We start from the raw sequence: 10940 nt of genomic DNA, 5'->3' as shown, positions 1-10940 counted from the left end.
ATTAAAGTGTAGAGTGGAGTGCAGTAAGCTCAGGACAGGGTGAGGATGTGGGTAGGAACACAAGTCAGGGCAGGGGACTGGAAAACTGAAGGGGCTTGGGCTGTGTGTGTGTTGCAGGGAGTCAACAGGTCTAGAATCCCAGTTCCCTTTGCTCTGTGTTACCTGAGGCCCTTTAACAAACAAGGGCTTTCTCTGCAGTGTGCTGGGGAGAGAAACCCCTGAGCCAGTGACATACTGATCTGGGTGCAGGCCGACAAGGAGTGTTTTAATAAAGCTACATGTAAATAGATCCCTCTAGCAATGACTGCCACCCACATGTTACAGGGCAGGAGGCAGCAACTCTGAGGAAGAGTTTGTGGCTAATCAGATGAACATGAATTTCCACTGCCAAGCTCTGGCCAAAACAGGTGATGTGCTAACAAGAGGCACTAGCATCTCAATGAGAGCAGAGAGGGCCCTGCTACACCTAGATACATGCCAAAGCCTGGAGGTAAACCAGGGACCTCTAACTCTTCAGTCTAACACTCTCCCACTGAGCTACTTTGGTGGGGCCTTTCTGGCCTCTAATTCTCTGTTTGAGATGTTTAGCAGCCATGCCACACAGAAAGGCTGTTGTTGTGCCCCACCCAGGAAGATGAGACTGTTTCCTGCCACCCACAGTTTGACTTGTTTCCTCGCTCCATTCCTGCCGTACATCCTGGGCTGACTTGGTGGCTGAAGTGGTTGGGAGCCCAGCATTGGGCAGCTAGACCCTGGTGGCAAGAGTCCTGGTGCTACTTGTTCCCCCCCCCCCCCAATCCCAGCTCTGTGGTGCCCCTCACTCCCCGCCCCAAACCCCTTGTTACTAGACTGGGCATCTCCCAGCTTGATGGTGCCCCTCACTCATGACCCATAGCCCCTGCCTCTCTGGCCTTGCAGTGCCCCTTACTGCCAACATGCAGCCACTGTCAGCTTCCCTCCCCTCAATGGTGCCACCTGCAGCCTGTGTTACCTGTGTTGTGTTCAGATGCACCACAAATCCTCCTGTTTTATGCTGGTTGAGAATCGCTCTGGGCTAGAGAAGAAGGCTGCATTGTTCCCTCTGGGAGTGAGAAGCCCCTGCAGTCCAGAGTGAGCAGACCCCCCAAGAGGGCACACAGCAAGAGACAGGCAGCTGGAGGCTCAGAGGGGCAGTTCCAGGAGGCAAGAGGGACACCTATGACTCTCGGCTGGCAACTGACACTCTATGCTCCTTGCCTCCCTTCCATTGCTTCATCTCTCCTGCCCCATGCCAAGACCCAGAGCCAAGCAGCGAAGAGGTGGCTGGATCCTCTTGCCACCAGGGTCTCACCACCCATCTTATTCTCTGTCATTGGCTGGTCACAGTCCCTTTCACACACAAAAGGACCTGCTGGAAACCAGGCAGAAATGTGACATCTTGTTCCTTGCAGTCCCCCCTCCTCCCTTGCTGCCCTGGCAGGTGCTGCCTCTTCTATCACTGGCCTCTGCCTGGCATTCCTCCCCCCTCCCAACACCTTGGTGTGAGCCTACATAAGCTAGAGACCTAAGGCCTGTTCCCAGTGGATCCCAGGAAGAGGCGTGGCCTTGAATGAGCCAGAGCAGGGCAGAGCTATGTGTGACCACGTATCTGTGGGCAGTGCTCTCTGTGAGCTTTGTGCTTGTTCAGCTGCTTGGGAGAGACTCAAAAGCCTCCCAGCTGGATTTTGTTTCTATTGCACATTTCTCAGTGCAAATGATACAAATAATTCTGCAAGTGGATGGAAAAGCTTAAAGGGAATATTGTCTGTGGCTGTCCAGCCAGGCCAAGCGAGGTCTGTTCCCTGTGTGCTGTGCCAGAGAGTCTGTGTAAGTGTAGTTGAGGCTCCTGAGCTGGGCCTGCCCCTGAGTCTATTGGGTTCAATAGCAAGGGTGTCTCTTATGCAGCATAGTGCTTGTTCTGGGGGCTAACTCTTACCCCTGCGATGGACACCAGGCAGGGACCATGGCAGGGTGCCTGGACTCAGGACTCCTTCCCTAAATATAAGTATCTCCCCACCTGACACTGCTTCACTTAAGAACCCAGAGTCATCACTTTGCCTGGCTGAGGCCTCACCTTTGGCCCCACAGGTGGGGAATCACCTCAAGCAGCAGAGTATACCTTCTGAAAATCCAAGACTGTCCTGAATTTTAATCTTCTGACCCAGTGCCCTGTAAACACTGAAAATGTCCCAGAAACAGCAACACAGCTAGAAGCAGCTGTGTGCTGCTGTTTCCCCTCCCCATCTCCCTCTCAGGGGAACACAAGGACCTTCCTAAAGATTTTTCCTGCTGCTCTGGAACCAGCCAATAGGAGCAGCAGGAGGCTGTGCCTGACTGCTCTGGTGGACTCTGGGAGCAGCCAGCAAAGCAGTAGCATGCAAGTACCAGGCCATGCCCCCTTCCCAACAGCCTTCCTCCACCCTTCTGCCCTTTAAACTGAGTAAGAGCCACGCGAGTGGTCTTAGATTTAAAAGGTGGCTCAGCTGGCACCATCCTGCATGGCTCTGCCATTTAAATCAAAGAAGAGCCACTGGTACAGGGCTCATCTGGGCTGCAGGCAGGGGAGAGGCACCAGGAACCCTGGCACAGGGTTCATCTGGGCTGTGGGAGAGAGGCATACAGAACAGATGGGCAGCTCAGCTGTGCTGTGGGGGGGGGGGGGGAGCACAGAGAATTGGTGCTGGGCTCAGCTGGGATGGGGGAATGTGCCGGGAACTAGCAGGGGGCTCAGCTGGGCTGCGTGGGAGGAGGTGCCAGGAAGCCCAGTGAGAGAGGTGGCAACAGGGGGCTTGAATGACCTCCCTTGGTCCAGAAAAATCCCTCATTTGGGACCAGAGGGTACTGGACCAGGGAGGTCTAACCCCTATCCAAGTCCTTTCCTGCACCTTCCCTCCTAGCCAGACACCATACTGTTAGGTAGCTAAATGAATTTAGAGATAAGACTGCAGGTGGTCCCCTAACAATATTAGATGCTCTGTCCCATTCTGTGACAGCCAAGATCTGTCATCTGGTGGTGTCCCTCCCTTTTCAATCCTTTCCCTTAATCAATCAAAGAGGACAATTCATTGTAGGTAAACCAAACACATGAAACATTTATTTAGGGAAAAATTATACAAATAGGGAATTAAGGGGTAACCAAAAGTAGTTTAATAACAAAGAACAAGTTAACTTGTACAGCAGTCAATCCCAAAGCCCACTAAACAAAACAAGTCTCTGACTGAGTCTAAATAATAAGGTTAGTATTGCAATAAGTTTATAGAAACCTTCTTCACAGTTCCCAAAATGGTCACTCAGGACCTCATATCTTGTGGCTCCTGTTGAGCCTTCAGAGAGGAGCACTGAGAAGAGCCCTTGTAGTCTTCCCCACACCAGTTGGTAAGTAATTGGCAAGGTTGCTGGCAGTGGTCTTATGTGGATTCTTCTGTATGACTGTGGCTGTCTGGTCCAGAGTCTAGATGACCTGGAAGGAAAACCCCCGTGCAACCTGCTGCTAGAATGGGCAGCACTGAGCTGTTCGGCTGCCAGCCTTTTGTGCAGTCTAAGGTGGGAAAACTCTGTGAGGGAGACCAGCACAGAGTTTGCTCCTACAGGGAAACTTCTGTGGTAAATCTGGTTTTGACTGGAACTTGTTTACCTTTCTGCTTCAAGGCAGGAAAACCTTGGCCTCTCAGACCCAGTGTCATGGGACTGATCTTCCATTAAACATTACAAACATAGGATTTTTACCCTTAACAGTACCCTCACTCTACTGCTGCTCCCTCCTGTTGGCCAGACACCCTATTCCTAGCCTGCTTCTGCACCCTACCTCCCACCCAAACCTCGCAAACTCTCCCCCTACTTCATCCAACCTCCCTCCCAGAGCCTGCACCCCCATCTCGATCCCATTCTCTGGAAGCCCTGTCACACACACAGAACCCCTTATTTTTGTCCACACCTCAGAACCTAAGGGGGGTCCATAAAATTCCCCAGAAACGAAAATCTGGCCTATTGGAAGTCCTGAACCTCAGTCCTCCCTGAATCTTCCCCTCACCCAATGGAGCACAAGAAGAATGAGGTGTCTTAGTTGGGGGGAATGTCAGTGAGGGTTGGGGAGTTTGAGAGAAGTTTTTTTTTGTGTCACTTGTATGGCCCTATTTGTTTTCTCTGTGGGTCAGTGGTCCCTGACCCAGACAAAATTGCCTATCCCTACCATAACTAAATAAAACATTGAAACCTTTTGTGTTGGGCATAAATTAATATTTTACAATATTCTCATCATAAACTAAGATGAGAAAGTTAAAAATGCTTAATCTGTTTGTAAGCAGGGTCAGGGTAAACTCTATCCTGACATCTAGTGGTGAACTGTGGCAAGTGGTGCAAAGAGACTTCAGGGGCTGAGCCCAATTTGCATAGACACACCCACCCTGTCTAGTATGTGCTCACAGCAGCCCAAATCGTCACTTTGGCCATTGTGGGAGCCCCAGTCTCTCTGTTATTAAGGCAGGGGGGATAAAAGTGTTGTTACCCTGATTATGCGAATCAAGGACAATGGAATGGTGGAACTGTTTATGCCAGAGGGATTCGCCATAAACTAAGTAGCACTCGCTAGACAAGGGGCATGGGTTCCAAACCCAGTCAATTTGAGAGAGGTTGGGGACAGGTCTTTGTACCTGGTGGTGGGACCCTGTTTAAAGGCCTAAACAACACTGATTGCACTTCCTCCTCTCTTCACTGTGGAATATCAGAGTTAATTTAGATTCCATTAGGAGTCTAGTTGCGAGCTGTGGAGTTAACTTCACTGTGGGCCAGTGGAGCACTAGTGCTAAGGCTTCTCTGTTATGAGCTGAAATCACAGTGCTGTGCTGTAGACCAGAGCTGAAATCACGGGTGCTGAGAGGAGCCTGGTGCTGTGCTGTGGGCAAGAGCTGAAATCACGGTTGTTGAGGGGTGCCTGGTGCTGTGCTGAAACCACTGTTGCTGAGGGGAGCTTGGTGCTGGGCTACTAGCAGAGCAGTTTGCAAGGGACAACCAGCAAGCGCAGGTGGACCTGTGAGTGTGGGCAGCTGACAGGGCAGCTTGCAGCTGACAGGGCAGCTTGCAGCTGGTAGGAGCGGCAGCAGACAGCCGGCGGAGCAGCGGCAGGAGCGTGGACTGAGATGGTTGGTGGATTTGCGGAGCTGGACAGTGGAGGCGGCTCACCTGAGTGTGGCGGAGTGACTCACGTTGACGGCGGAGCCATTGCCACCGCCGGACCACGTAAAGTGCATCGATCCCCACCCCCTCCAGGTTGGGATGGTGAAACCCTGCTGGGTGGACTTTTGAACCCTGGGGCGGCACTAACCCAGGGCTGAGACTTTTGGGGTGTTGGACTTTTGGGAGTTGGGGAGATTTATGGCTGGGGGGAGGGCCTTTGCTCATTGGGGAGATTTGTGGCTGGGGGGAGGGCCTTTGCTCATTGTTTGGTTGGTAAATCCGAGTTGAGTTGTGGTGTTTCCCCAATTTAATGCAGATGTCTGTTACCTCATGTTATTAAAGGTTTGCTACCATACTGAGGCTCTGAGCTTGTGAGAGGGGAAGAATTGCCTCTTTTGAGGCACCCAGAGGTGTATGTAAGATTTCCCAGGTCACTGGGTGGGGGCTCGAGCCGGTGTTGTATTACCTCGTTGGGAGGAGACCCCTAGATACTGAACCCGGCCCTTGCTGCTATTTACTGGGCCTGGCAGAAGGGTTACATGTTTAATAATTGAAAGTAAATCAGTCTCCTTAGCTGCAGCATTATCAAAATGGCTTGGGCATAATTATGTAATTAAAGGTGATTTTTCATTACCAACTGGTAGTCTGTGGAAAGGTTTACATTGAGCCACAGGCCAAAAACTTTGAGGACCCACTGAAATAAAGGTACTGCTGGCCACTCCACCCGAGACACCGCTGCAGGATCCCTGCTGCTCCACAAGAGCCCACAGAGAGATCGGGTCTATTATCACAGCAGTGAAATCACTGCATGACTCCACTGTAGATGATGGACAGTCTTTGGGTACATCTACAGTACAGCATTATTTTGAGTTAACTTAATTTGAAATAGTTAATTTGAATTAAACTAATTCAAATTAACACATCTACACACAAACCTATTTTGAAATAGTGTTTTGCTATTTTGAAATAGCACATCCACATTGAGTGGATCCGGAACCGAAGTTAAGGCTGGGCAGAACCAGTGCCAGCTTAGGACTTAGTGGCTACGTCTACACTGGCATGATTTTCTGGAAATGCTTTTAACGGAAAAGTTTTCCGTTAAAAGCATTTTCAGAAAAGCGCGTCTAGATTGGCAGGATGCTTTTCCAGAAAAGCACTTTTTGCAGAAAAGCGTCCGTGGCCAATCTAGATGAGCTTTTCCACAAAAAAGGCCTAATCGTCATTTTCGTGATTGGGGCTTTTTTGCGGAAAACACTACTGTGCTGTCTACACTGCCCCTTTTCCGGAACAGTTTTCCGGAAAAAGACTTTTGCCTGAAGGGAGCAGCATAGTTTTTCCGGAAAAGCACTGATGATTTTACATTAGATCGTCAGTGCTTTTCTGGAAATTCAAGCGGCCAGTGTAGACAGTTGGCAAGTTTTTCTGGAAAAGCGGCTGATTTTCCAGAATAACTTGCCAGTGTAGACACAGCCAGTGTGTAGGGCTGCTGCCTGAGGCTAACTGAGCTCTGTGCTTAAAGGGACCCTACCCCCATCCCGGACAGACAGTTCTCAGGGTTCCCCGCTTGCTTGTCTACCTCAATGAGGGACAGCAAAGCAGTCCTGTCTTGGACTGCCCTGAGTGCCCACACTCAGGACACCACAGCACTTGGCCACATGGAGCCAGAGCTGCCCCTGGGCATGCCAGTGTGTCTCGTGGGGTCATTGCCATCAGCCCGGCTGCACTTCCTGCAGGCTGCCATACGGGGGGTCCATCGGGGGCCTGCCAGGATCCAGGAGGCCCTGCAGGAGAGTTTCCACCCCAAGGATCCTCAAAGCCACCCCGGTCCTCCCCACTGGGGGCTCATGCCCCATTCCTCCCTCACGTCCTTCCACTTACACCTCCCTAGCCCCCCTTCCTGATGTCAAACAAAAGACATGCATGTTTAAAAATAGAAACTGGGTTTATTGAACAAAACTGTGGTGGGGGATGAACCTCTGGGGAGACTGGGAAAAGGAGGTGGGAGAGGGGAAGAGAGAGGGTGGGAGAGGGAATGCTGGAAGGAGGGAGCTAGAAGGGGGAAGAAGTGGGAGGGGAAGGGTTGGAGGTCTCGCCGGACCAACTTGATTTTCATGCAAACCTGCTCCTGGGTTTGCATGTGGCCTTTGGTGGCCAGGTTGGCAGCTATCCTGCCATAGACGGTGCATTCTGCCATCTAGTGCAGAGATCATGGACATTGGGGGCATCCCCACCAAACCTTCATAAGGTCCATGATCTCCACCCTGGACCAGGAAGGCGCTCGCCTTCTCCAGCCCCTGTCAGGCTCCTGGGAGCTGGCAGACTGCTCCTGGGGAGTGGTGGAGGGCTGGCTGCCAGTGGCTTGCTGGCTCATATTTTGGGGCCACTGCGTCAGGGGCCCCAGTGGCCACTAATGGCTCTTGGGCTGCTAATGGCTCTTGGGCTGCTAATTTTGCAGTAACTTAAAAAACGCAGTTGTAGTCCATCTCCTTAGGGATGTAAATTCTCATTCATCAGTTAACCGGTTAATGATAGGTCACATTGGGGCTGCCACCAGCTCCCAGTCCCTTCCGGAGCAGCCCTTGTCCACAGCAAGCTGGACTCCCCATGGAGAGAGGCTGCTCCGGACCCTGGTGCAGTCCCTGTCAGTGGGGTTCCCACAGACAGGGGCTACTCCAGATGACAGCAACTCCTGTCTACACTGGCCGCTTGATTTTGCACAAAAGCACTGACATTCTACTGTCCAAAATCAGTGCTTCTTGCGCAAATGCTTTGACGTTCCCATTCGGGCAAAAGCCCTTTTCCGGAAATGCTTTTGCGCAAAAGGGCCAGTATAGACAGCTGAAAACTGTTTTGTGCAAAAAAGCCCCGATGGTGAAAATGGCAATCAGGGCTTTCTTGCTCAAAACCGTGTCTAGATTGGCATGGACACTTTTCCACAAAAAACTTTTCCGTTAAAAGCAGTTGCAGAAAATCATGCCAGTCTAGACATAGCCTTCTGGAAGAAGCCCTGTTTTACAATGCTATACTGTAAATTTACTTGTGGAAGAACGCTCGTGTAATGTAGATAGCAGGCAAGTTTTTGCACAAGAACAGCTGTTCCTGCGCAAGAAGCTGCCAGTGTAGACAAAGCCGGGAAGAAGGGTTTTTCTCTCACTCTTCTTTGTTTGAGATCAGAGCAGTTTCTCCCAGGTATTGAGGGAAATGGGAGATGCTTTCTCTCTCCAAGAACAGACTTCCTGAAATGTGCAAGTAGAGAAATGTGTGGGGAGGGGCGGGGCGCAGCCACTTTGAAAAGGCTCGCCACCAGCGTGGTTGGGGGCAGCCTCCCCGCAGCGGCGGAGGAGCGGCCCCCAACCGAGGACAGACCCTGAGCACCACCCAGGCTGGCGGGCGGCCAGACCTTGGCCCCGGGGCCATAGGGACAGCCGTCGCCACCAGCGGTCGGCCAGCCCCTCCTCCGACGAGGGCCGAACCCCACCACGCCAGACTCGGAGGGAACAGCCAAGCCGAGAGCGAACCCGGCCAAGGGAGCTCTCCCCGGTGACTTCCCCCGGACGACCCAGGATCCGAGCGACCGAGCCAAGGTAAGTTCTGGGGGTTGAGGCGGCAGCGCCAAGAGCCACCAGGAGGGAGGAAGGAGCCCGGGGCAGGACACTTTTGGTGTCCATGGGTGGACGGGTTACGGAGGGAGTGACCCCCCGTCCACTGCGCCGGAGCACTAGCAAGCCCCGACGCTCAGGGCCCCGGGCTGGGACCCGGAGAGAGGGTGGGACCGGGTCCCCCTCCCTCTCCTAGAGGAGCATCCCGCTCCCAACGACCATAGCTGTAGCGAAGTACAAGTCGGGACCCCATGAGGGGGGAGATCCCAGACTAGGGGCTTCGGCCCCATCCCGCAGGGACAGGTAACTATTTTAGGGTTTGCTGATCCCCCCTTCCGTCCTGACTTGGGCCCCATAGCAGGAACCCGGGGTACAACGAGGGACCAAAAGAGGACAAGAGGGTCCGCAGACACCCCCCCCCAGACTAAGAGGGGGTGATCGCACCCTGAACCCCTCACATGCCACCAGAAACACCTCGCCACAGTGGGTTGCGGTCGCCAGAGTGTAGCTCCCACACCCAGGGAGAGGCTCCCAAGAATGAGCTTAAGGTCAAGCTTGGTCAGGACCAGGAAGGCATCTGTCGCAAAGTGCTGCAGCAGCATGGCCATGTGGGGCCATCATATGCCCAGGGACAGCTCCAGCTCCAGGACACAAGGGAAAAAGCTGTGGCATCCTAAAAAGAGGAGGACAGCCACAGTGGGCACTGCAAGAGCTTTGCTGTCCCTCAAAGAGGTAGGCAAGCATGCAGCAGAAGCAGAGAAAGGGCTGTCCAGGAGGCGGGGTCCCTTTAAGCATGTCATCTCTGCAAGGCTCTGGCACAAGCACTCAGAAGCAGCTGGTGACCTAAAGCCCTTCCTGAAGTGGTTCTGGGTGGCCAATCTGTCTGGATGCTCTTGCTCAAAGAAGCAGATCACTTTTTTTATATGCTGTTGTATGTGGACGCAGTCTTTCACAAAATGCTTTTTTGGAAGATCTCTTTAGAAAAGAACTTCTTTCAAAAGAAGCCTACCGTCTAGACAGTGCGGCAGAAAGCAGAGAAGCTGGGGCTGTGTGGGAGATAGGAATGGGACAAAGGGAGCAGAGAAGGAATTTAATGGAGAAACAGGGGTCTTCTGCCTGGGTTTGACACAGAGACCTCTTGCATGTCAGACAAATAGGATAACACAACAGGACAAAAACAACAGACACTCTCCTCACCACAGCTCAGCCACTCAGTGCATCCCAGGGCACCGAACAATTGTGTCCTTGAATGGCACTCTCTTCTAACTAATCAGCTTTGTGGGGAGGACCATGGAGGAGTATTGGGAGGCAATGACTCTCACAGAGAGTCCATGACAATGGATAGGTGGGACAGGCTGCAGGGCAAGGACAATCTCAGAGACACCCCCCCGTGGCTTTCCTGCATGGGCTTTTCTTCTTGAGGTCTGAGGACTGAGAGAGTATGTCTACATTGCATTCCTCCTTTGAGAGAGAAATTGCAAATGAAGCATGGATTTCAATTTCCCATGCTTCATTTGCATAATGGTGGCCGACCGCTTTTCCAAAATAGCATATTTCAAGAAAAAAAGGGGTTATTTTGAAAAGAACCCCTTCCTTCAAAATAACCCTTAAACCTCATTTTTTAAAGGAGGAATGCAATGTAGCCATACCCAGAGAGAATTCAGAGTAATGAATGTGAGCATGAGGAGGAGCTTCTTAGGAGCTTTCTTTCCCACACTCGACTCAGCTAGAAGATAGATGTCCCCGGGGAGAAGATAAGAGTCTCTGAGATGTTCAGTACCAATGCAGCCTGATCCACCTGGCCATTCAGGCCAAACAAAAGGCATGTACAATACTTGGTTAAGGTGGGGGTTCCCCCCGCAATGGGCCTTTGTCCCTTAGAATCACTGGGGATATTGTGTTTTATCTTGTGCGGTTTCCCTTTTCCCTGTTCCCTCCTCATTGGCAGGGAGGAGGCCGCTCTCTAGCCCTAGTGGTGGGAAACCCTCACACAGAGATGGGACAGGCAGATGCTCTGAGAGCAATCCCTATGGGTGACTGAGACGTCCCTGGGCCATTTAGGGAAAGAACTTTCTAACTTCTACCCCTCAGAGACTCAGTGCTAATTGGATGAGCTGGGGGCAGGGGAAGGGAGAGGGGGAGGGGGCAGTG

This window comes from Pelodiscus sinensis, chromosome 31, assembly GCF_049634645.1.
Source record: "Pelodiscus sinensis isolate JC-2024 chromosome 31, ASM4963464v1, whole genome shotgun sequence".
In the NCBI taxonomy this organism is placed as follows: Eukaryota; Metazoa; Chordata; order Testudines; family Trionychidae; genus Pelodiscus; species Pelodiscus sinensis.
This window is presented reverse-complemented; position numbering follows the sequence as displayed.